The 22,722-nt window shown below is 34.1% G+C and overlaps 1 protein-coding gene across 1 annotated transcript in view; it reads right to left on the minus strand.

The window, feature by feature from the left end:
- The window catches only part of LOC108358621 (xylulose kinase), a 221,517-nt gene extending 203,502 nt beyond the window's left edge, over positions 1-18,015 (minus strand). Inside the window, exon 1 of the mRNA XM_017610056.1 lies at positions 17,920-18,015. The gene's annotated coding sequence lies outside the window, so the exon portion shown is untranslated. The remainder of the gene's footprint in view (positions 1-17,919) is intronic.
- Between the last annotated feature and the right edge of the window lie 4,707 nt (positions 18,016-22,722).

Genomic DNA, 22,722 nt, shown 5'->3' on the forward strand with positions numbered 1-22,722 from the left:
CGAATTCGTTCCACCAAAATGAGCTACATGATAAAAATACAAGTTCAGTTAAATTTTCGTTATTCGAAGTATTAAAAAATGAGAAATTAGAAATCGACGAAAATGAATAAAAAAGTGTAAAAATTTCGTGAAATTATTTAATTTATTTATATTAAAACTCTTTTGTAAAATGTTGTAATACTTTTGAAAGTTGAGTGGATCTTTAACCGTTAATTTTTTTCATGATTTAATGATCGGATCTAAACCAAATTACGGGACGACCCTTAAGGTACCATCTTTCCGGTGAAAAAAGAATTATTGGAATCGGTTCACGCGGAGCAAAGTTATGCGGTGGAATAAATAAAAGAAGTAAAAATACTCCGAAGGATTGATAACCTCCCCTTTTTTTAAGCCGGTTAAAAATGCCTGAGTTCTTTGTAAATTTTATGTAAATAAAATGCAATTGATGATACTTTAAAAAGTTTATTTATTTATTTCATACTGTAAATAAAACTTTCATAAATGTATTTTAAAGAGCGAATTTTCAGTATTTGCTGATGATATATATTTAGAAGTATAAACCCTTTCCCCCCAAAAATATATATTTCTGCGTGCGCCCGTGGCACTTAGTATTTATTATTTGTAAAAAATATATTTTTACTTTCAAAATGTTTGTAATTTTAAACATTTCATGTGTATATTTTAAACAACTCATGTTCAGAATCAAATCTTGAACATCTTGTGCGTATACTTGAACAGATTCTGGTTGAAAAATAAACACTTTTCAGTAGTGGTTTTACATGCACTTTTTAGAGTGTGGGCCAGGAACCGATCTATTCGACAAAGTCTTATTTATGGTCCGATTTGCTTGAAATTTGGCATATAGGTAGCTTATTGTCAGGGTTAACACATAGGTTATTTTTTCTGATAAGTGGACCAGATATCGATCTATTCCAAAAAATATTATTTATGGTCCGATTTGCTTGAAATTCGATACCCGTGTTATAGATATGCGTAGAATCGAATCGAGTCATTGTTTTACAGTTCTAAAGGTGTTGGAAGGCGGCGCAAACATGCGGGTATTGGCTATTTAACAATACTTATTACACAGGCCAACAAAAATGGGGAAAAATTTTATGCAGCAAATGTTAACGCTATTTTTGCCGAATTTTTGTGTGCTGATTACGAATCCGTAAGCATAAAGTCTCCATCAGCTTCAGATTTTAATAAAAACGAGGTCAAAGTGTCAAGAAATCGGTTTTTTTTTTAATGTTTATGAAGCTCTAGCAAAGAAACAAAGGGTGGTAGAACCCTTAGGCTTTGATTAAAGCTAAAAATCTCGAATACTATCCTTGCAAATTCCTGCACCTTTGCTTGATGGTCACTTATAGCCATTTGTTGAACAGGAATAACTGATTTCGGGAAGTTTGAATATCTACCGCAATTAAGCAAAAGGTGATAGAACCTTCCACTTAGGCTTAAATTAAGGCTTGGACTTCTGACTTCAATCCCTGAAAATACCATTCCTGCACCGTGACCCTAAGGTCACCTATAGTCATTTATTGAACAGCTAACACTGATTTTTACACCTATTTTTTAATTGCATAATTTTCCAGTATTTTTTTATTGTTGGACGATAAAAAGTAAATGAGTATAGGTGACCATCAGGGCAAGGTGCAGGATTAGTAGTCTGTAGTTCTAGCTTTAATTTAAGCCTGATTGGAAGGTTCTATCACTTTTTGTTTCATTTCTAGAGCTTCTCAAATATAGCAAAAAAAACGCGATTTTTTGACGCTTTCACCACGATTTTCTCAAAATCTGTAGCTGATGGAAACTTCATACTTACTTACGGATTCTTAACCAGCACAAAAAACCATACAGCTGAAACATTTGCCGCATCAAAATCCGGTGTTGGCCTGTGTTACCTACACTAATTTTATAAAGAGAAGCTCCTTCTTTCGATATATTAAGGAAGCGTGGCATTACCCATACATATCGAATTTTTCATACCGTATATCTCTGGAAGTATTTGTGGTAGGGTCCTGGAAATTGGAATAGAGATTTTGCGGCTACTGAAAAAGGGGGAGTGGCGCTTTACAAACAGATTGAAACTTTTACCTATCTGTAAATATATACACACAAAAAACTTTTAACATCGTTAACGTAGGTTCGATCCCTGCTGAAGTCTAGAAAAAAGAAGTCTGATGAAGAGATGTGGAGATCTCCGAAATAGCTGCTATAACTTCTACCGCTTAGACTTTGTTGCTTTTTCAATTTTTCCTAATAAACAATCGTGATACAAAGCTAAATAAAAATAATAAAAATAAAATGTTAATAAGCCACAATAACATTGACAAATACATAGTTTAGGAAGAGCCTGCCTGGAACTATACAATAAGGCAAATAAGCAAATGGACGTATAGAACTGGCAACAACAACCACGCTGTCGAATTTAAATAGAGGCAAATCACCTGCACTTGATAGTAGTTGGTTGAATAAGGAAAATGAATTAGCAACAAGAGTTTACGGGGTGTACATAGCTCAGTGGTTAACGGTTCTGACTATGAACATCGATTACGCAGGTTCGATCCCTGCTGAAGTCTAGAAAAAAGAAGTCTGATGAGGAGATCTCCGAAATAGCTGCTATAACTTCTACCCCTTAGTCTTTGTTACTTTTTCAATTTTTTCTAATAAACTATCGTGGTACAAAGCTCAATAAAAATATACGTTTTTTTTGCTTTAATTTTTTTTGTTAATTTTTTATAGGAATATAGTTCATTTTGCATCAAATGGCACCAAATTTTAAGCAGACCTGTTAACTTTGAATTACATCGGTTCGATAATCGTAATGATTAATTCAATTAGTGTTTATAACCGAGGAATTAGTAATCAATTATAATTAGAAATAATCAAAAACCAGTCATGCTTACTTTTCATTAAACAATAACCAAAAATAATTAAAATAAATAATTGATTACTTTTGATTACTTTGGGCCTGTGCCAATCAACAGAAAAGTTCTATGGTGGAGAAACTTTTTACAACGGTGAGAAAATTTTACGTTTCTGCTGTGCTAATTCGTAACTTTTTACTGCTGGAAATTTTTGACAGTTGCTTTGATGCAGAAGAAGAGTATCGAGTTAGTAATGCATAGAAAATATTCGCCTTTGCTGATTTCAGTTCTTCCGGAACTGAAATCCACAAATTTATTAAACCTCTAACAGCTGCACTCAGAGTCGTTTAATGATTACTTAGGGTGTCCCTCAGTAACGATTTGAAAAAATTCCCTCTCAGGGTCAGTTAATGATCAGTTAACGGCATTTAATGAACATTAAAGTTGAGTAAACAAAAACCTTTACTTAACTTTTTAACGAATGATTTTGAAATTTTTTGTTTGTTTTCAATAAATTTCAATTTCGATAACGTTGCTGTAACAGCGACAATGGTCCAGTGAGCAGAGCACTTTCGTGCCATTCGAGAGATCCGAGTTCAATCCTCGGCAACGGAATTTTTATTTTTTTAATAAACATTTTTTCTTTTAATTGTTTAGTTTTATTGTTTAAAAAACAAACATTTTTTAATCTATTTAGTGTTTAGAAACTTTTTAATCAAGCTTTTTTCATTTTTTACTTTGATTTTCAAAATTTTTTAGTTTTTCTTGTTTTAAAAAAATATTTTTTTATTTTCGTTTAGTTTTTAGAAAACGTGTTGTTAATGATAAATAGAATAACGCCATCCTCCTCGTTAGCAGATCTTTCAATTATGTAGTCATCCGAAATACCGAAAAGATCTTACTTAAATTTTTCATTTCATAATTTTTGACTCTGAGAGGAAACATTAATTAACTGATTTAACGATCATTAGTTAAGTGCCCGTTAGAGCTAATTTAATGAAGTTTTCTGAGTGTGGCTGTAAGCCATTTTTCTCTAATATCCACTCGCTTTGGTTTTCTTTAATTTATGTGTATACATATACATGCGTTGTTCGGTCCTCTTGATAGTAGCTTTGTTTCTTTACTTCTATAGCATTATTCTATAATAAAAGGTTGGATAATTATTGACAACCGCGGTATGATACTCTCTTGCGTTTACGAAGGACGGAGAAACGGGAAAGATTGGAACCCCTTGGTGGGAAAATGGTAGTAGAAAAGTACACAAAGTATTGAATTAGTAGTGAAATTACTTTTGTAAATTCCAATGTATTTGCAAGAAATTTGGCATTTTAAACCAAGTATTGGATGAAATATGAGAGCTACGTGAATTATGTAATTCATGTGCTATTTAGCTTTATAATAACTGCAAAAGGGCTTAAAATTAAAATTAAACTACCATGAAGTATATGTAAACATCGAATTTAAAAGAAATTTTATGTTTTCATCAGTTAAATGTACTTTATATGCATATAAAAATAAACATATGGTACAACAAGTAAAAAAGTTTAAGTTCGGTCGAAGCCTAACATTGAATACCCGGCGTAAGTATTAAATATAGTTTTCTTTTTACCTTTCCGGAAACTACCGTTACATGGTAAGCAGGGGTGGTTCAGCATTTCTGAATTTAACCGTTATATGAAAAGCGTAATCCGATTTCTAAAATTTTAAACTTCTTGCTTTTGCGTTTCAAGTACAATAATTATACCGAATTTGGTACAAATTGATAAAACTGCTACCGAGATACACTTTTGAATGAATAAGCTGCAGTAGTTACTAAAATATCGCAGTTTTCGTATTCCTGAAAACGACCGTTATATGGGAGGTAGGCGTGGTTATTGGCCGATTTTGCCCATCAATACCATCGGTCCTACGCTCAAAAGAAGTACACCGACAAAGTTTCGTTAAGATACCTGAGCCCCCTATTATGAATTGATACGATGCTCGATAAACGCATGCATTATGTTATTCTCTATTACGAATCGATGTTGCCGTATGAAATCCGATAGTTAGCGTAGCTGATTTGTGCTGGTTCACAGTAAAAAGTGAACAAAAACAACAGCCATTCACAACATTACATCTGTCGACCGTATGAAAACGATAATATGAGAACTGATTTCATACGATACGATTGCAAGCGTTTATCGTCTATCGTATGAAAATTGAAAATAGTGCGGTTAATTTTTACTCGAGTTATCGTTTGCACAGACGGACGGACAGACAGTCATCGCTTAATCGATTTATTTTTTCATTCTAAGAATTTATGTATACAAAAATAATGAAGAGGGCAAGAATGAGAGAGATCTGTTAGTTTCTGCTAGTTTTTTTTGGGATAAGATATGCCTTCCGGCTGAAACTAGTGATAATTATATGTAAAGAAACAAAGCTAATGCTTGCTGTCAAACTTTTCACTAGCGCTGCCGGTAGACGTCTACATTTTGAGATATTTTATAACCGTAAAATCTGTTGTTCTTTCCCAAACAAAATTGGAAAGCGGCGACGCGCATTCGTGCACATAAATCCAAAAATAAAGTATCGATTTTGGGGTTTTATTCTATTGAGTTGGCTAAAATGATGTTTCAGCTATCGAAGTATGTCCAAGATAGGTATGATCAGTGTGAAAGTGTTAGTTGACGCAGAGGTCTGAAAAGTAAAAATGTGATGCTCAATTTTGTTAAATGGGGTCTTCTTTTACAGGGCAGTGTCCCACCTTTCGTTTAAAATGCGATTTTGTACCATACTATATTGAAAATTCTTCAAAAGATGATTTTTTAAATCAAATTTTTCAACCAATCTCATGTAAGATACACGCCAGCATGATTATATTATATTTCAACAGCATTTTTATTCAAGAATTTTAAATGCAAACTTAAAAAACCCAAATATTTATATCTAAATTTGGTGAATTTGTTAAAAATTTCTCATACTCAACACATTTCAACAAAATTCAAACGCCATATTGTTTTTATTTACTTTTATTTCAGATTCCAATTTACACAAAATGGGTATCAAATATCACTGTGCGCCGTCTACCAGGGTACGAAAATAAACTATATTGTACGTAACTATTTCGTTTCTTTTATTACTTCAACAGTTCGGTACAATACGAAAATAAAACGGCTGAGTTCACTTTGTACGTACACATATGCAATAACTAAACACAAAACGAATGGCTGCAATGAATAAAAAAATAAAAATTGAATTGGATATGAAAATTTACAGAAAAAAATATTTTTCGCGTAATTGAAACGTTTGTGATATCACCGTATGGTACAATTGTCACAAACGAAAAGCAAACGTTTCTCGTTGGGGAAAATGACAGTGAATCTTACAATTGTTTCTGACTATGTACAAAACTGTACAAAACCACAAATGATATGATGATCGATGAGCAAATGAGAATTGTTTTGTACAGTTTATTTTCATACTCTGCCGGTTTACATTTTGTCACAGTCAAAGGTAGGTTTTTGGTATATGAGCAAATCCCACGAGTTGTTACATTTTTCGACAAAAACGTGTGATTGGTCGAAAATGGTGGTTCACCTATCTTAGAAAATGCATTATCTTCAGTTTTGTATAAAGAACAAGATTCCATCGCGAAATTGTGTGTAAATGAAAACTTAAAAAAGTTATACCAAAACAAAAGGATAGATAACCACTCATGCTCATATGGCCAATTCTACAGGAAAGTAAACCAGCATGATTTTTTTTGTCTTTCAAATATTGAGCATATTAGTGATTATTGGTAATCACTATATCTGGCACCTGCTTGTGACCCTAATTCTTATCATGTCCAAGCATTTTGTGTTTAATATTTTGCTCCTTTTGTCGAAGGATTTTTCACGAACCTAAAAACAGTTTTCGATACTTCAACAAGGAAAAGTACAAAATTATAAGCTTTCCTTGATTTAGTTTGGCCGATTAAATTCTGAACGATAGAAAATAAATTAGTTTAACAGGATGCGTTCCAAGTCAGCAAAAAAGTTGTTTAGACCTCCTATTACGTCGTAATGAAATGAACCGCAAATGTTAAGTCTAACGTAGCCAGTGAAAAACTAAAAAAACCTGGTTTTTTGATAATTAAGTACCCTTTCCAAAAGGATATATAACATGTATTGTCGATATCATACTGATTCCATATGGAAAAAAAGAAAACAAAGCTGACTTAGTTGCACAATTACCTAATAAATAAGTGTAACGTGACCAGTGCTTTTCTTTTTATTTTAATTTTTTTATTGACTTGATAACTATTCTCATGTCATTTTAGCAATAAATAATAACACATATGAACAATTGCGAATTGAGCATTATACTGCTAAATTTTAATAACTATTCTATTGAAATAATGCGAAACTAACATTTGTAAAATATCCTTTGAAATCTTTATCTCTACAGATTTTGACTATATATTTGCCTATAATTCAATTAGATTTTTTCCAACATATAAATCTGATAAGTTGTCTGCCCATTATAGTGATTGTGCTCATAACACAACAGTTTTATAGAATCTGATACAAATCTACACCAGACTATGAAGAGTTTATAATAATAATAATAATAGATTGGCGCTTACACATATGTTAGTGCTTGGCCGAGCTTCTCCTCCAAATTGTGGTGTGCGCCTTGATGTTGTCACACAAAGGGAAGGGACCTACAGTTTTACGCCGACTCCGAACGGCTATTGTATTTTTATGAGAAGCCGTTTTTCATGGCAGAAATACATTCGGAGGTTTGCCATTTCCTGCCGAGGGGCGACCGCTGCACAGTGGTACCGCTCTCGAAGGAAGGCGGTCATAGAGGTTTTGTGAGCGATGAATCCGCGGTTTTTTGTCTCGTTGTTTTGGAAAAACTCCCTTTGATGAAAAAGTCCATAGAAATGTGATTTTTTTTAATTTTTTATTTATGTAAAGTCAAATTACTACTAGATAATAAAAACAATGCATACAAAAGTAACATTGTTTTAAGTGCATAATAAATCTAATACCTCTNCTCCCTTTGATGAAAAAGTCCATAGAAATGTGATTTTTTTTAATTTTTTATTTATGTAAAGTCAAATTACTACTAGATAATAAAAACAATGCATACAAAAGTAACATTGTTTTAAGTGCATAATAAATCTAATACCTCTTTTGATAGCTCAGACTTGGCTTTTCGCAGTAATTTTCGAAGGCTAGATATGTAAGGATCAGAATTAAGAAGTAGTCTGTGCAAAAGGTCAGTATTGGTGAAGACACGTCGTGTTGAAACGTCGAAATTGCTTCACTAGCTTGTTGCATGATTTGGCAGCTTCTTCGGAGAGCTCACCAATTGGCAAGATTGCGAAATCAATCATCATGAAATCAATAATGAAATAGCAGACTTTCGGAAAAATTTTCGAGCGGTATTGCCATCGTTGGATGTGCCGCTGCCACCGCCTCGGGGCTTGTCCACAACCAAACCTAAACGATCCCTAAACTGCTGCTGCACGGTTTTCTTTCTTTGCGCTACAATGAACATTTTTTGCCATTTTTTAAATTAATTTTATAAGAAACGTGGATAAAATATTCAAAAAACCGAATCCACGAGTGAAGTGGCGACAAGCCAAACTCATATTTAGAGATGTCTGCTGGTTTTCTTATAGATCGTTCAATGTCGTTCATCTCATTTGGTGTCGCTCCACAAATGTAACATCTATTGGTAGATAAATCGCTAAGAGCAGAACAGATTTTTCCGTCAACCATTGATAGATGCACAGAATGCTCCACAACTACTTCGCGATTATAGAAAAGTAACGAAGTCGGTTGTAACTTATTAATTTTATCTTTAAAATAAGCTTCTTCTTGCATGGAAAGTTCTTTTGTTTTTGGCAAATTTGAACCGAATTGGTCTACAAAACATAGCAGAGGATGGCCGGGGATTCTTCCAAACAGTAATAGCTGAATCTGACATGCTAGATTTATAAATTAATTTAAGGGGAACATAAGATGTTACAAATAAGCTGCTGTCCTCAATTTTTTAATCCGAAAATTTTTGTTTATATTCCATGTGCCCGGTACTGCCATCAAAACTCCACTTACCAATTAGAACAAAATCATTATTTGCATCAACAACACCATCTTTCACGCTCTTTTGGGATTAAAAAATTCGAGGAGTAGTGTGGTCTAACAAAGACTGTAAATTAATTTCGGCAGAGCATTCTGTAACACATTCCTCTAATGGATAACATCGTTTCTTCGCTTCTAGCACTTTCTGATATGAGGGCAAAACATTTACAAATTTAGAGTGTATTAACTCTTTTACAAGCAAGTACTGGTGCTTTGTGAATTTAGCCTCCGTAATTAGTGACACCATTTCGTCAGCGTTGAATTGTACAGGAGAGGTGCTTGATTGGGCGGAATCATTCATTACACTATGCGACAGTCNATGCGGAGTGTAAGAGCGCACTGCTTACCGCTACACCACAGCGGCCGCCGGAAAAGTTTATAAGTCTATTTATTTTGATTGTTTTTGTTTATCGGCCTTTAAATTGTAAACTCATGTAATTTTTATTTTATAAGCTCGAGGCCCAGCGAATACATAAAACACAGGTTTTAGTTCTTTAATTTTTAATATCGATATTTCGACCTCAATCTGAGGTCATCTTTATAGTTGTGCCCGGTCGACCGACAACTANTTGGTCTAATATCATGCGTACAATTTGGTGCAAAAGTAATTAAAAGCTTTGATAAATCGGAAAAGGCAATTTTTTTTATACTTTCTGCCGCTTATTTAAAATTATATTTAAACTACTATTAAGACACTTAAAAAAAATCAAATACTTGGAAAATTCTACATACCATCAGCTTTCAGCTCCATATCAAAAAAGTTCTGACAAGTAAATATTTTTGATCAAAACTTTCCTGCGCGGTTCACTTAAAATAATGCGTAGTTTTAGAAATAATAAGCACTTATGGAAAGTCTTCACTTTTGACGGTTGATACGGAGCTTTAGCGTTAAAAAATTAATTTTTTTTCTATTCCCAGTTAGAGTGGCTGTTTGTTAGTAATTCGACAAGATATGGTGTCAAAATGACACATAAATATTTTTTTTGAAATATTCTACTACGGTACCACTGTGCGCTATTAAGAGAAAACCGTTTTTTCTATATTTTTGCGATGTTGCTTTGACCAGGGATTGAACCCAGGCAATGCGGAGTGTAAGAGCGCACTGCTTACCGCTACACCACAGCGGCCGCCGGAAAAGTTTATAAGTCTATTTATTTTGATTGTTTTTGTTTATCGGCCTTTAAATTGTAAACTCATGTAATTTTTATTTTATAAGCTCGAGGCCCAGCGAATACATAAAACACAGGTTTTAGTTCTTTAATTTTTAATATCGATATTTCGACCTCAATCTGAGGTCATCTTTATAGTTGTGCCCGGTCGACCGACAACTAAGAGTTCCTGAAGATGACCTTTAGATAGAGGTCGAGATATCGATATTAAAAATTAGAGAACTAAAACCTGTGTTTTATGTATGCTATTTATTTTGTTAAAAATTTTTTATGTTACAACTTTTCTATAAAACTGCGATAAAAGCATTAACATTTTTTTATCTAACATTAATTAACCTTTTTTTTATCATGAAAATCCTTTCAAGGAAATGGCAGAATTGAACTTTGTTGCAAGTTCACATNAAAAAAAATCAAATACTTGGAAAATTCTACATACCATCAGCTTTCAGCTCCATATCAAAAAAGTTCTGACAAGTAAATATTTTTGATCAAAACTTTCCTGCGCGGTTCACTTAAAATAATGCGTAGTTTTAGAAATAATAAGCACTTATGGAAAGTCTTCACTTTTGACGGTTGATACGGAGCTTTAGCGTTAAAAAATTAATTTTTTTTCTATTCCCAGTTAGAGTGGCTGTTTGTTAGTAATTCGACAAGATATGGTGTCAAAATGACACATAAATATTTTTTTTGAAATATTCTACTACGGTACCACTGTGCGCTATTAAGAGAAAACCGTTTTTTCTATATTTTTGCGATGTTGCTTTGACCAGGGATTGAACCCAGGCAATGCGGAGTGTAAGAGCGCACTGCTTACCGCTACACCACAGCGGCCGCCGGAAAAGTTTATAAGTCTATTTATTTTGATTGTTTTTGTTTATCGGCCTTTAAATTGTAAACTCATGTAATTTTTATTTTATAAGCTCGAGGCCCAGCGAATACATAAAACACAGGTTTTAGTTCTTTAATTTTTAATATCGATATTTCGACCTCAATCTGAGGTCATCTTTATAGTTGTGCCCGGTCGACCGACAACTAAGAGTTCCTGAAGATGACCTTTAGATAGAGGTCGAGATATCGATATTAAAAATTAGAGAACTAAAACCTGTGTTTTATGTATGCTATTTATTTTGTTAAAAATTTTTTATGTTACAACTTTTCTATAAAACTGCGATAAAAGCATTAACATTTTTTTATCTAACATTAATTAACCTTTTTTTTATCATGAAAATCCTTTCAAGGAAATGGCAGAATTGAACTTTGTTGCAAGTTCACATGGAAAATCTGCTTACGACGTGATTGGAGGAGCTAGAGCAAGTCTTAAAACCCTGATATTACAACAAATGTGTACACCCGAAGCCCTCTACCAATGGGGTGCTGTATGTTTCCAATGGGATACCTGTAAAAAATAACTGCAACTAACTTTTCAGTGGACTTTATTTCGACTAAGACTACGTGACAATTACTTCAATCCTATTTTAAACTAGTTTAAAAGGTTAAATAACATCAAGTTAGGGAACTTCGTATCCTTATTTAACGAATCTTTAAATCAATAAATAATTTTTTTTCTTTTTAGTTCTTATTGTAATAAAAGCGTGTTGTTGTTTTTTTTAACTATAATTTTATTACTCATTAGGTNTTTGATCAAAACTTTCCTGCGCGGTTCACTTAAAATAATGCGTAGTTTTAGAAATAATAAGCACTTATGGAAAGTCTTCACTTTTGACGGTTGATACGGAGCTTTAGCGTTAAAAAATTAATTTTTTTTCTATTCCCAGTTAGAGTGGCTGTTTGTTAGTAATTCGACAAGATATGGTGTCAAAATGACACATAAATATTTTTTTTGAAATATTCTACTACGGTACCACTGTGCGCTATTAAGAGAAAACCGTTTTTTCTATATTTTTGCGATGTTGCTTTGACCAGGGATTGAACCCAGGCAATGCGGAGTGTAAGAGCGCACTGCTTACCGCTACACCACAGCGGCCGCCGGAAAAGTTTATAAGTCTATTTATTTTGATTGTTTTTGTTTATCGGCCTTTAAATTGTAAACTCATGTAATTTTTATTTTATAAGCTCGAGGCCCAGCGAATACATAAAACACAGGTTTTAGTTCTTTAATTTTTAATATCGATATTTCGACCTCAATCTGAGGTCATCTTTATAGTTGTGCCCGGTCGACCGACAACTAAGAGTTCCTGAAGATGACCTTTAGATAGAGGTCGAGATATCGATATTAAAAATTAGAGAACTAAAACCTGTGTTTTATGTATGCTATTTATTTTGTTAAAAATTTTTTATGTTACAACTTTTCTATAAAACTGCGATAAAAGCATTAACATTTTTTTATCTAACATTAATTAACCTTTTTTTTATCATGAAAATCCTTTCAAGGAAATGGCAGAATTGAACTTTGTTGCAAGTTCACATGGAAAATCTGCTTACGACGTGATTGGAGGAGCTAGAGCAAGTCTTAAAACCCTGATATTACAACAAATGTGTACACCCGAAGCCCTCTACCAATGGGGTGCTGTATGTTTCCAATGGGATACCTGTAAAAAATAACTGCAACTAACTTTTCAGTGGACTTTATTTCGACTAAGACTACGTGACAATTACTTCAATCCTATTTTAAACTAGTTTAAAAGGTTAAATAACATCAAGTTAGGGAACTTCGTATCCTTATTTAACGAATCTTTAAATCAATAAATAATTTTTTTTCTTTTTAGTTCTTATTGTAATAAAAGCGTGTTGTTGTTTTTTTTAACTATAATTTTATTACTCATTAGGTCTTTTTTTTAGGAAAGGTGTGCATTTTCTTTTTCTTGTTTTAATAAATGTACTAAACTTGAAGCTATCATTGGAGGTCTAATATTCTTTTGCAATGAAACCGAAACATTAACAACATCAACAACACTCATTGCAAAAGAATACTAGACCTCCAATGATAGCTATAAGGTTAGTCATTTTATTAAAACAAGAAAAAGGAAAGGTGTGTAAAAAAATAAACCTAATGAATAATAAAATTATAGTTAAAAAACCAACAACAAGCTTTAATTTAAAATAAAAAGAAAAAATTATTTATTGATTTAAAGATTCGTTAAATTAGGATATAAAGTTCCCTAACGGGATGTTATTTAACGTTTTAAACTAGCTTAATTTAGGATTAAAGTAATTGGGACGTAGTCATAGTCGAAATAAAGTCTATAGTTGTAGTTATTTTTTACAGGCATCCCATAGGAAACATACAGCACCCCATTGGTAGAGGGATTCGGGTGTACGAATTTGTTGTAACATCAGGAGTCGAAGACTTGCTCTAGCTGCTAGTCTCTTAAAATTTCCTCCAATGACGTCGTAAGCAGATTTCCCATGTGAACTTGCAACAAAGTTCAATTCTGCCATTTCCTTGAAAGGATTTTCATGATTTCAGACCTTTAGTAAAGTTAATATCATTTATTCATATTGTTTTTGTTTTTTACACATCTTTCCTCTTTCAAAAATATATAAGTTAATAAAATTTCAATGTCTATTTAGCATATTGCTCGAGCGTTAGACGATCTAGAGTCCAAACGCGTAAGTAGCCCATAACGCCCATTTGGGTACTTAAAGTTGACATTATAGACAATGTTTTTATGTAAAAATAAAAATGTTTACTTAATTTTTTTTGTTTTTTATACGTTGCACATTAATGCAAAAAGGTACAATTAAAGCCCAAAATAAGACGGAAAAAATACATTTTTTATCATTAAGTTTCGTTAAAAGGTTTCCAAGATACAGCAGTTTAAAGAAAGGTATGTATGACGTTATTTTTATATTAAAGTCCCCTACGTCATATCGACAAAATATGCTGCACGTATATTCATGTCACCTAAACCTTCAATCTCTTCAACTTTCATCCAAATCCTGAGAGGTCGCGCACAGAGGTGGCTGCGGTGACATGAAATGCCTCTGTATGTATATACACAGACTTATTTCAGATGAAATACCTTAAAAGCCAGTTTCACTAAAGCAATTTGAGTGAAACATGATTTTTTCTGTTAGGTTGCATATTAAATTCAAATAAAAAAAAATTAATTTTCATTAAATTGTTGTTGGCAAATCACATCCATTGGGCCTATCGGAACACACGAGAGTTCGATNTGCGGTGACATGAAATGCCTCTGTATGTATATACACAGACTTATTTCAGATGAAATACCTTAAAAGCCAGTTTCACTAAAGCAATTTGAGTGAAACATGATTTTTTCTGTTAGGTGGCATATTAAATTCAAATAAAAAAAAATTAATTTTCATTAAATTGTTTTAATGAAACTGGCTTTTAAAGTATTTCTACAGGTGGTGATTTGAGATTTACCACTGCACAACTCTACCCAGGTGTTTCCAAATGAAGCTTTAACGCAAAATAATGTTGGCAAATCACATCCATTGGGCCTATCGGAACACACGAGAGTTCGATATTCTCAATGGTTCAACAGGTCGGTTTAGTCTGACATTCACGGCACTTTCATACTCATAAATTCAATGAAGTGAATAAATTTAATGAAGGAATAATAAATTTAATGCAGGAAATTTTTGTACATGTACTTCCCAACTGCAATATAATAAAACTTTTTTAAGTTATAATTTAATGGCAGTTCAAAGTATGCTTGGCCTAGTCTGACGCATCCTCGGGACATTGCTACCGAAGCTTTTTGCTGACTATGCGTGGCTTACAGTTGGTTACCATTGGCCACAGTGCCTACGCACTACTTTTTTATTGTAAAAAATATTTTTTATATAAGATCTGCTTCATTTGAAATTTGGCAGCACTATATAGCATAACTTTGTTATCGACGACTCGATCAGCCGTTTATTTAGTGTGCCGATTTTGCTATCGTTGTTTTTTATTACAGTTATTTTTCATATGCGTATCTTTAAAAATAAGTGATGTAGAGAGCAAAGAACTTCAGCAAAGAAAATTGATTTTGGACTAAATCATGCAAAATCCACACATCTCCCAATGTCGGTTAGTAAAATTGCTGAAAATTGGAAGGTCGACGGTACAAAATGTATTGTCAAATATCCAGAAAAATTGCAGCATTGAGAGAAAGGCGGAATCTGGCGGAAAATCAGGTACTATAAATAAAATAGTGGAGAAGGATGTTGCAAGGACTTTGAAAAGGAATCCGAATATATCTGAACGTGTTGTTGCACCTGGAGTGTTGTTCTGACAGCCTGTATTGTTTTGGCCTGATTTGGCAACGAGCCATTGTGCAAAGAAAGCGCAAGAGTTTTATATACAAAATGGAATCAACATTGTACTAAAAGAGGCCAATCCTCCGAATTGCCCAGAGCTCCAAACGATCGAGCGTTATAGGGTCTATATGAAATCAAAATTAAAAAGAAACAAAATGCACACCTTCAAGAATAACGCAGTTCCGCAGAATGTGGCGAAAACAGGCTCAATCGATCAACGAAAGGGATGTCCAAGTATTAACGGCGGGTGTCATCTCTAAAGTACGGGTATTTTGGCGTGGAAATTAATTCTAATAATTTTTGTAAATTTCTCATCTAAATAGAAATAAAAGAAGGATCTAAAAAGTTTTGACTGAATTATTCATATTTAAATTATTATTTTTGTTACTTAATACCTGCCAGATTTCAACTGAAGCAGATCTTAAATACATGCAAACATACTGTTCTCCCCTCACAGTATTTGGCGTTTGGAGAATACCTGGTCTAAGGTGAGTTTACCAGACCTAACGCCACATTGATAAGGCCCGATACGACCGTTGAGGGTAGGCTTCTGTCTTTCACATAATACGATCGATAAGATGTTTCAGAAGATCACCCTTCGTGACGATAGGGCAAGGCACACTTAAATTCCAGTCAGCGGGCATGGGTTCGTCTGACCACATTCTTATTACCTTATCAACTTATCGCCGCCATAATTAATTATCACCACTATTGGAAAGCTCTTCCCTCAATCCATAATGGACATCGGTCACTTGGTCGCCGTGGTTGGTTTTACAGAAGTTCGCCCTGGTCTTAAAACCTTGATTGTGCTGGAACTGTCGGAAGTTTTTTATTTCGGCCTGCATATCAAACTCTTCGCACTAATGTATTAATTTGCGCTCTCTTTATTACGGAAAATATGTCTCGTTTCACTCCCCAGCTCCCTACATCTGTCCCACAGAAATAGTTGCGTTGCATCGCAGCGTGTCCCTGTAGGTGTCATCTTTTTTCTTTGCAGCAGGAACCCGCAGTGCATATGGATTAATAAAAGTGGATTTGCAATTGTTAGCGACAATTTAAAACACAACTGCTTTTAAATAGTTGAACTGCACTGGCTTGAACTTTTTGAAGTTTTTGATCCAGTTTTGAAGTCACGGTGCAGCGAACAAAGGTGGCGCCGTCAGTGGTACCGCTACTTTGGTTTTGCCGATTTTGACAGTTGTGGTAACTTGTAAATAAACCTTTGTTTACAAATCAGCGAAAGAGAAAATTGAATTATAAGTGAAAAATCAGTTTAAATCGTGTTAATTTGCAATTTGTGAGTGATTTTTGAGTTGAAGACTGCGTAAAAACTAAAACAATGAAGTGCTGTGTGTTAAATTGCGACAACCGTCAAGAAGCAAGAAGCGTAGATGCAAGTGTAGCGCTGGGACGAATCGCTGCATTTTGTGTACATAGGGCACGGCAAAGCCGTTCCTGAAATGTTTCAAAATATTAACAGCATTTCCTCACAATGATTTCGTTTCTGCTCCACGCAGCCTCCATTAGCTAGTTAACTAATCAGTCCCGCAGAGACGCTGCTGCAGTTTTCTGCAGCAGCCTTAACTGCAAAGCAATGGAGTGCACTAAAACGTTTGCTGAAGCAGCCTCAATTGCAAAGCAATGGAGTGCACTACAATATTCACTGTTCTCTAATAGATTAGGTGAAAAATGCAATATTTTCGCATTTAGCAAAATTAAAACACGTTTTTTGCAGTAAAGTGAACTGCTTTGGCTGTTTCAACTCGTTCTTCTTTTCGCTCTATTCTTTGTTTACTAGAGGTACACAAATGTCAACGCCCAGGACGGCGCAATCTTGTATTCTATCATTCTTGTTTTGAAGTAGGGGTCTTCACACCGAGCTTGGTACTCGGTGTTCGCTAATTTTTCCCAATGTATTTTGTTTGTATAAGTTATTTTATTATCGGTGTACCGGTTACCGAATTATCGTAAAGCTTGATAATTTTTCTGGTAGTTGGTAAACTGCAATCAGCAATTCGATATTTATTCAATTTTAAATCCGCCCGCTGCCGAAAGACATTACGCATATAAGTAAGTAGAATTCCTTAAATTTTCTGTTACAATTTATTTTTTTTTTTAGGAAAAAAGCTACGAATCCGCTCTTAGTAAACATAGTTTAGCAGACTAATAGCCAGTTTACGAAAGCAATTTAAGAGAAAAATGTTTTTTTATTTGAATTTAATATGGAAACTGACAGAAGAAAAATAATTTTTCACTTAAATTGATTTCGTGAAACCGGCAGTAACAAAAGAAAACTGAAAAGGATGTTCACAGTTGATACCATTACCGAGTGTCAACCAGCAATTTACCAAAACTACCAAAATGGATGTGAAGACCCATTGTCATTACGGGGGAAAAATCTTCAACTCGTCATTGAGCTAAAAAACGTTAAAATGACAACGAAATCGTCAATTCGGCAACGTTGGTTTTAACTCTTCAATAAGTTCATAATAAAATAATGTTTTGCTGCACATGTATGTCCATACATACCTTAGATGCATCAAGACACAATTTGTTGCTTTATTTTATTTGTTATTTTGTGTTATATATAGTACGGTACTGCTTTTGTCATTAACTTCGGGGGACTCTTGCATTTATATCACACCTTGTGAAAATAAGGCACTAATCAAAAAGTGAGGGAAGATAACGTATTTTTAGAGTTACATAGTTCAGCTGGAACTGATAAGCTCTGACGTATTTTCCACTCAGGGAGTATTTTTGTCGCTATGGGTGTATGTATGTAATTAAGAATGGCCTTTTATATTCATGTACATACATATGTGTTCTATAAATCGCAGATAAAAACCAAATGTACTAATGCATTTAACCCAGGGGCCGCGCTATGGGCTAAGTGATTTTTTGGTTTAAAATCTAATATAACGAGAAGGAACAGAGATTTTGTTTTTTTATTTAAGCTCGAGCTAAGTCAATTAAAAGAAAAATAAAAACATTCTTTATTCTAGGGCTTGAAATCAGGGCAAAGTAGAAAATACTAAAAAAATTTATGACCTTCCGCTTTCCTTTTTGTGGTTTCTAAACAAAAAGTAATGACACTGATAAATGTTTTTTTTTTAATTTTTGTAAATTTAATGTAGATGAAGAAAAAGAGAAGCCTTTAAATTAAGGGTTGAAATAAGGGGTGTATGGTTTTCAAAATATATGTATATATATCGACCCCCGCGCCAACAATAGGTCACAGTATACAGTAATCCAGATAGCCAAAACAAAAAATTTAAATATGATTATTTGACATTTTATTTGAATGTATTGGTTGATAATTTTTCACAGTTGTCGTTCTCGTTAACGCAAATGAAATCCAATTTAAATATTTTCTTATTGTGAAAAATTTTTTCAAGTCACATAAAATAAAATAACGAGAAAAACCAAATTCCTAGCAAATCAAGCGTGAAGCGTAAACGATTATGACCGGATGCAGTTCCTACATAAGTCAAACCGTGTTCCGAATAAAACTTTGAGTGAATAATGGTGGCTGACTTTGTAAAATGGTCCCATCGATTAGGCGGTAAAACAAGCATTACTTAGCTTATTTTCAAAGGCACGAAATTTGTATGTATTTCTTCAGCCGCTTATTCACATTTGAAAGAGGATAATGCATGAATTAATGCCTGTAAGCAAGCGTGTTTGTTAACCATATAAAATGTATGTACATATATACACATATGAATACATATATATCAAAATATTTAGAATGATGTATTTTGGAACGAATTTCCGTCATCCCTTGTCGAATTTGGTTTGGAGACAAACCGGTTTCGGCGTTCTGCCATCTTCAGTGTCATTTTTCGTTCAGAATGACGAGATGAATTGGTCCAGCCCTCTCTGCTTGTAAACACGCTAACTCGAACAAAACTTCGATATTTTAACGAAAGTCGGTGTCGAAGTTGCCTTTGGTATAATTAACGTTAGTGTTAAATTTTGGCGAAATCTGCCAATAACCACGCCCACCTCCCACGTAGTAATTAAAATATTTTTGTTTTATTATTATTTTTTTTACGAATTTTGCTGTTCAAATTTACATTTCAAATATATCACTAAACATTTGTGGGTACTCTTACATCAGTCGTTGCCTATGGGTTAATGACCAAAAAAATCCTATACATGCACGATATTTCATGTATTAAATTTCAAATAAGCATTTTATCAATGGCTGGTTTACTGTATACTGTGCAATAGGTTACATTTTTTGTGGAGTTATATCCTTCCTGGGGCTGCGTGGTTGACCTCACCAGGCAATGGGGAACCTCCGAGTGCATTTCTGCCATGAAAAAGCTTCTCACACAAAACCATTTGCCGTTCAGAGGCGGCGCAAAACTCCCTCCATTTATATAATAACATCAAAAGCACACCACGAATTGGAGGATGAGCCAAATACTTAGTGGCCAATGGTAACTAACTGTTACCACCTCTGCATGGTTGTAAGCCACGTAGAGTTCACAAAAAACTCCGATTGCAATGTCAAGAGTGTGCATCAGACAAGGCCGAGCATACTTTGAACTGCCATCAAATTAAAACTTAAGAAAGTTTTATTGCATGGCAGTTGAGAAGTACATGTTCAAAAATTTCATAATTTTAATGAAGGAAATTTGCGCACATGCAGCAGTGCAAACATACTGGAAAAGACCCGCGAGAATAGGATCGATACATACCATATTTCAAAGCAGTTCCGTCAGAATTGGGAAATACCTCTCGGAGCCTTTTAATACTACACATGGTTTCAGACAGGGCGACTCTATTTCCTGTTATTTCTTTAATCTGATGTGGGAGCAAAACGAACGAGGACAAAACTAATATCCCCTGTTATCATAAAAACAGTCCGAGCATACGCGTCTTGGCACCCACGTCACTGTTGACAGTTACAAGTTTGAAAAAGTAGGCTACTTCTTTTATTTGAGAACCAGCATTAACACCAATAATAATGTCAGCTTTGAAATCCAACGGAGGATCAATCTCGCCAACAAGTGCTACTTTGGACTGAGTAGGCAACTGAGAAGTAAAGTCCTCTCTGTACCGTACAAAAATCACACTCTATAAGTCACTTATCATGCCTGGGGTGGTGTATAGCGCATTGGCAATGAAAACATCTGATTAAGCGGTTCTTTGAGTTTTCGAGAGAAAGATTCTACGAAAGTTTTACGGACCTTTGGGTGCTGGCGGTGGCGAATACCGCAAACGATTTAACGATGAGCTGTATGAGCTTTACAAAGATGTAGACATAGTGTAGCGAACTAAAATTTAGCCGCTCCACTGGCGGCTCAACGAGGGTCGCGATGCTGGTAACAGAGGAAGAGGAAGGCCTCTTATGTGTTGGAAAGACCAGGTGGAGAAGGACTTGGCTTCACTTGGCATTTCCGATTGGCGTCAGTTGGAACAGAAAAGAAACGACTGGCGTGCTATTTTGGACTCGGCCAAAACTGTTTTGTGCGGTTACAGCGCCAATAAAGAAGAATGAAGATGGTGGAGAATATAATTAGAGCTACACGGAATTGAAAAATTTTTTACAAGAGCGTACAATTACTGGCGCATGGAGATGATATTATCATCATCGATACAAAAAATAATCGCTACGTCTTTGCCTTCTTAAAATTAAAGTATAGAGAGGCGGAAACGTTGATCCGAATTTACGACGCAGTGGATATGATCAAAACTCATCATCACATATGGCAGTAATGCAGATTAAAGAGCGGCAAGGTCATGGGTTGAAGTGCACGGCCAGTAGAGTCTCTCATCGAGGCTGAGTACATACCCTGCAGGAAATGTATCTAACTATAAGCTAGCTTCAAGTTGATTAAGGAGCTAAAAGTCACTTATTATCTGTATATTTTCTTTGACGAAAGCTAACTATATTTGTATGGGGATGGCCGCAAAATAGTTAAGGATGGTTTACCTCTGCATTTGATGTAGTCAGGGGGGGGTTACCTCTGCATTTGATGTAACTAACTTTTAACTAACTACTTTTGGATATAAAATATCAGTAGGAAAAACAAAACATTTTCTTGTTATTTTTTTTTTTTTACTTTATTTATTTATTTTATTTCATTTCATATTTGTTTTCATATTCTGCTGTAGGTGGTCGCATATTCGAACTTCGTCAGACATAACTTCAAAATGATAATATGAAATCTCGATCTTCCTTTTATTTGTCCTCAATTCGAAAAAGTATTTGCGAAGTGCAAAATATTTAAATAGAAACGCGCTTAAAGAAAACAATCTCGAGCTTTACTCCTGCATTACTTGTCCACTTGTTTCAAGTTAGCTTTTTATAGCTAACTACAGGTTATATATTTTATAGAAATCCCGCAAAAAAGCTAACTACAAATAGGTTATTTTTTATCAATTGATTTTTTTTTCTGCAGGGTAGCATACCTGTCACTCACTACTCGTAACCACGGGAAATACATTTGGAAGGAAATTTTCGTTGAAAAAGACTAATGGTGCAATTAATTGTTTCGCCAAATCATTGAAGTTTTAATAGAAGAAAGGCATGATTTTCAGCTTTAGTCATTAACATTAGGGTTATTTGATTTAGGTGTCATGAAAAAAGTTCAGCTTTTGACTAAAATTATTTTCGAAAACTCAAAATTTTAAATGAGTTTTTCGACGTTTTTGTAGTTGTAATTTTTAGAGCTACACGAAAACGCTTATTGCACGAGAACTATTGAAGCGATTTCAAAGTGTGGCGTTTCAAAGATAAAATTCCAAGCCTATAGACAGAATAATTTTTGTAAGTAACCAATTCGGTTTCTGACGCAGAAACAACGGTAAATATTGACTTATTTTGGGGTAAATTTTTATCATTTAAAGGGTTCTCGCAACTTATGATTTACAGATATAACTTGCATTTTCAGGATATATGTAGGTTCTTTGGAGCAATAAAAATATTATCGTGTACAAATTTTATATAAATTCAAACAAATATTAAGCATTTAAGGCAACAAAATTGTTGTAAAAATTAGCAAATTTTTTTATTACCAAATCCGCTCGAGTGATATTGTTTTTGTTTTCTTTAATCAAAATTTTTAGGTTTTTTTCTTTCGTTTGGTATATGAAAAGTATTGGTTGATATCTTCTAAGTACGTTTATTTTATTCAAATATATGAGCATAAGTGATTTTCCATACAAAATCACTTCTCCATCATTTTGCAAACACGTGCATGTGCTGGAAGCGAGAGAAGGAGACAAAAAGTATGTGTGTGTAGTGTTATACGCTTATATAGTTGCAACACAATAACAAAAAAGTAGCATGCCAATCCGGCGTATATTTATTTAATACAT

The sequence above is a fragment of the Rhagoletis zephyria genome, unplaced genomic scaffold, assembly GCF_001687245.7.
Source record: "Rhagoletis zephyria isolate East Lansing unplaced genomic scaffold, Rhagoletis_zephyria_1.1 Rzeph_scaffold_00277, whole genome shotgun sequence".
Lineage (NCBI taxonomy): Eukaryota > Metazoa > Arthropoda > Insecta > Diptera > Tephritidae > Rhagoletis > Rhagoletis zephyria.